General features: G+C 50.6%; 1 non-coding gene across 1 annotated transcript; it reads right to left on the reverse strand.

Annotated features, from left to right (window-relative positions):
* Positions 1-4255: 4255 nt before the first annotated feature.
* On the reverse strand, positions 4256-4327 carry TRNAE-UUC (transfer RNA glutamic acid (anticodon UUC)). The gene has a single exon. It is a non-coding gene; the product is annotated as a tRNA-Glu (tRNA).
* Positions 4328-5000: the final 673 nt, after the last annotated feature.

Genomic DNA, 5000 nt, shown 5'->3' on the forward strand with positions numbered 1-5000 from the left:
AACAAAAAACAAACAAACAACCAAAAACAAAGGAAACAATAACAAACAAATGCAAAACAAATAAGCCTCTCCAACCAAACCAAAACAAGCAACCCAAAACAAACAAACAAAACAACAACACAAAAAAGACCGATAGAATTGAAAAGCAAGACGACCCCCTTCCTTCCCTCCCTCCCCTCCTTCCCTCCACCCTCCCTCCCTCCCCTCCTTCCTCCCTCCTTCCCCTCCCCTCCCCACCCCCCCAAGCGCACCGAGGCTCAAGCTCCGTGTGTTCTCCCCGAGCCCCGAGATTCGCCTCCCAACCCCTTCGCTTCCTCTCTCCCTCCTTCCCTTCCTTCCCTCCCTCCCCTCCTTCCTCCTGCACTTCCTTCCCTCCTCCCCTTCCCTCCGCCTTCCCTTCCCTCCCCACCCACTCCCCAGCCGCACCGAGGCTCAAGCTCCGTGCAATGGTTCTCCCGAGGCCCCCGAGATTCGCCTCCCCAACCCCTTTCGCTTCCTCTCCTCCCTCTCTCCCTCCTCCCTTCCTTCCCCTCCTTCCCCCTCCAACCCACCCTCCCTCCTTCCCTCCCTCCCTCCCCCCCCTCCCCACCCTCCCAAACGCACCGAGGCTCAAGCTCCGTGTGTTCTCCCCGAGCCCCGAGATTCGCCTCCCAAACCCTTCGCTTCCTCTCTCCCTCTCTCCCTCCTTCCTTCCTTCCTCTCCCTCCTCCTTCCCTCCGCTTCCCTCCTCCCCTCTCCTCCCTCTTTCCCTCCCTCCCTCACACCCCCTCCCACCCTCCAAGCGCACCGAGGCTCAAGCTTCGTGTGTTCTCCCCGAGCCCCGAGATTCGCCTCCCAACCCTTCCTTCCCTCTCTCCCTCTCTCCCTCCCTCCTCCCCTCCACACCCCTCCCTCCCACCTCCTTCCCTCCATCCCCTCCCCTCCCTCCTTCCCTCCCTCCCTCCCCTCCCCACCCTCCCAAACGCACCGAGGCTCAAGCTCCGTGTGTTCTCCCCGAGCCCCGAGATTCGCCTCCCACTCGGGCCGACGGCGAGGCGGGCGAGAGACGCGACGCGGGTTTATGAAAGGAACCGCACGGAGGTCGTTAAGCTTAAGTAGAACAACATTTGCAGTTTGGAGATGAAGAAATGCCGTAATGGTCCGTGGTGTCAAAGACATGAGTGCTCGCCGTGGAAGAGATGAAGGAGAGAGGGGGAGAGGGGTGGGAGGGAGGGTTGGAAGGAAGGAGGGAAGGTGGAGGGAGGGACGAGGGAGGAAGGGAGGATGGGAGGCGGAAGGAGGATGGGAGGAGGAAGGAGAGGGAGGGTGGGAGGAGGAGGAGGGAGGAAGGGAGGGTGTCTTGTAGGTGGGAGGATGGAGCAGGGAGGGAGGAGGGAGGAGAAAAAGAGAGGAGGTAGGTAGGGAAGGAAGGAGGAGCGGGAGGGAGGGAGAAGGGAGGCTGAAAACGAAGAGGGAGATGTGGTAGGTAATGAGGGGAAGGCGGAAAAGAGGGAGGTAAGGGAGGGAGGAAAATAAAGAGATAGATAGGGAAGAAGACTTGAAGGGGGAGGGGGGAGAGGCATAGGATTGGGGAGGAGGGTAAAACAACAACAAAGCAACAAACAGAGGGGAGAGGAGGTGGGCAAGAAAAGAGATTAGGATAAAAAAAAAAACTAGGGAGATAGAGCAGTTAAGGGAAACTTGAGGAGGTGAGAGGTAAGGAAGAGGGTAAACAAGCAATAGGAGAGGGAGGGAGGGGGAGGAGAGAAGGGGAAGAAACCGAAGAACAAAACAACGTGGCAATGGGGAGAAGGGTGAGGGAAGTGGTGGGGGGTGAGGAAGTGGGGGGAGTCAGAAAAGGGAAGAAACTATGGAAGATAGAAGTTGAGAGGAAAGAAGAGAGGAGGAGGAAGAGAGGAGAGAAGGAGGAAGGGAGGAAGAAAGGAGAGGAGAGGGAGTGAAAAAGAGGACAAGCAGGGAAGTGGAAGGGGGGAGAGGAAGAAAGGAGAGGAGAAAACGATAGTAAGTTGAGAGGGAAAGAGTGGTAGGGCATAAAGAAGGAGTGGATATAAGTAGTCAGGGGAGGAAGGGTGAGAGGTGAGAGAGAGAGAGAGGGAAGAGAGAGAGAGAGAGAGAGAGAGAGAGAGAGAGAGAGAGAGAGAGAGAGAGAGAGAGAGAGAGAGAGAGAGAGAGAGAGATAGACAGATAGATAGATAGATAGATAGATAGATAGATAGATAGAGATAAATAGATAGAGATAAATAGATAGAGATAAATAGATAGATAGATAGAATGATAGATAAATAGATAGATAGATAGAGAGAGACGGAAATGAGAAGCAGAAAAGGAGCAAAAGAAAGGACAGCAGCGGGGGAAGTAGGACAGGGATGGGATAGGGAAAGGAGCTTGGCGAATAGTGGGAGGACCGGGAGGCGGGTGGGAGGGGGGAGGGAGGAGGGGGGAGGGAGGGTGAGACTATTCGAACCCTCGTTAGTCCAAGCGAGATATTGCTTCTTGCTTATCGTCCTTGTTTGGTCGTTGATTGCATGAATCTACAACACATACAGTAGTAGAATCTATATCTAAATACAGTGACCTTACTTATTCTTTAAGTATGTATTATCCCAACCGCTACAAAAATCCCCGTAAAATATCCATGTTTTATATCCAAACTCTACATTTTGTAACTTCTTTCGATGCTTTGTAGAGCGCCTCGATCCCATCCCCTCATTAACAAGCACAGGCACACAGAAACGCACACTTTAGCTCACACGCACACAGACGTACACACACGCGGTCTCTCACCCACACACACTCAGGCCCACAAACGCACAAACGCTCTCTCTCTCACACACACTCAGGCCCACAAACGCACAGACGCTCTCTCTCACGCACACACTCAGGCCCACAAACGCACAAACGCTCTCTCTCACGCACACACTCAGGCCCACAAACGCACAGACGCTCTCTCTCACACACACACTCAGGCCCACAAACGCACAGACGCACAAACGCTCTCTCTCACACACACACTCAGGCCCACAAACGCACAAACGCTCTCTCTCTCACACACACACTCAGGCCCACAGACGCACAAACGCTCTCTCTCACACACACACTCAGGCCCACAAACGCACAAACGCTCTCTCTCTCACACACACACTCAGGCCCACAAACGCACAAACGCTCTCTCTCACACACACACACTCAGGCCTACAAACGCACAAACGCACAAACGCTCTCTCTCTCTCACGCACACACTCAGGCCCACAAACGCACAAACGCTCTCTCTCACACACACACACTCAGGCCCACAAACGCACAAACGCTCTCTCTCACACACACACACTCAGGCCCACAGACGCACAAACGCTCTCTCTCACACACACACTCAGGCCCACAAACGCACAAACGCTCTCTCTCACACACACACTCAGGCCCACAAACGCACAAACGCTCTCTCTCACACACACACTCAGGCCCACAAACGCACAAACGCTCTCTCTCACACACACACTCAGGCCCACAAACGCACAAACGCCCTCTCTCACACACACACTCAGGCCCACAAACGCACAAACGCTCTCTCTCACACACACACTCAGGCCCACAAACGCACAAACGCTCTCTCTCACGCACACACTCAGGCCCACAAACGCACAAACGCTCTCTCTCACGCACACACTCAGGCCCACAAACGCTCTCTCTCTCTCACACACACTCAGGCCCACAAACGCACAAACGCTCTCTCTCTCTCACGCACACACTCAGGCCTACAAACGCTCTCTCTCTCTCTCACACACACTCAGGCCCACAAACGCACAAACGCTCTCTCTCTCACACACACACTCAGGCCCACAAACGCACAAACGCTCTCTCTCACACACACACTCAGGCCCACAAACGCACAAACGCACAAACGCTCTCTCTCACACACACACTCAGGCCCACAAACGCACAAACGAGAGCGTGTACGCCCCCTACACTCAACTGCACTCACGGACGAATACACACACGTCTGTTTTTTAATGATACAGTGCTTAACGTAATAATGTTTTCCGGCGCTCGCAATCAACTGTGACAACTGATTATACACATTCCGCGATTTGTTTTTTTGAAAAGGGCGGAAATACACTCTACAGTACTCTGGATTGTGCAACAAGTATCGTGTGTTAGCGTTGGATAATTAAAATCTAGTTTAATTACACGTTCACAGCAAAATGACTCTTCTATACCTTATAGAAAGACTAGTTTCATTATCTATATCCAAAAGATTTTCCCATGCCGGGAATCGAACCCGGGCCTCCTGGGTGAAAGCCAGGTATCCTAGCCACTAGACCACATGGGACTGAAAGAATAAGTTGTAATACATATATAGATCCATACACATATACATACATACATATTCGTACATACATACATACATACATACATACATACATACATACATACATACATACATACATACATACATACATACATACATACAAACATACATACATGAATACATACATACATACATACATACATACATATATACATACATTGATGCATACATACATACATACATATATACATACATACAAACATACATACATACATACATATATACATACATACAAACATACATACATACATACACACACACATACATACATGCATAATACAAACATACATACATACATATTGACAAGTATATAGATAAATAGAAAAAATACGTGAATATATACAAGTGCATGTATGTATGCGTGTCTGTTTATGTATGTAACCACAATCCAACCAATCACCCTATTATCGTGTTGCCCACAAATTGGCCCACCATGTTGTTATAGGACTGTCAGAGGATGAGGATTCTGTGTATTTAATTTCTCCTACTGGGCCTATACTTTCAGAAATGGTAAGCTAGTCAGTTGAACTGATCTCTCTCTCTCTCTCTCTCTCTCTCTCTCTCTCTCTCTCTCTCTCTCTCTCTCTCTCTCTCTCTCTATCTATCTATCTCTCACGCAAAGGGAGAGGAAGAG

This window comes from Penaeus vannamei, chromosome 33 (genome assembly GCF_042767895.1).
Source record: "Penaeus vannamei isolate JL-2024 chromosome 33, ASM4276789v1, whole genome shotgun sequence".
NCBI classification, from domain to species: Eukaryota; Metazoa; Arthropoda; class Malacostraca; order Decapoda; family Penaeidae; genus Penaeus; species Penaeus vannamei.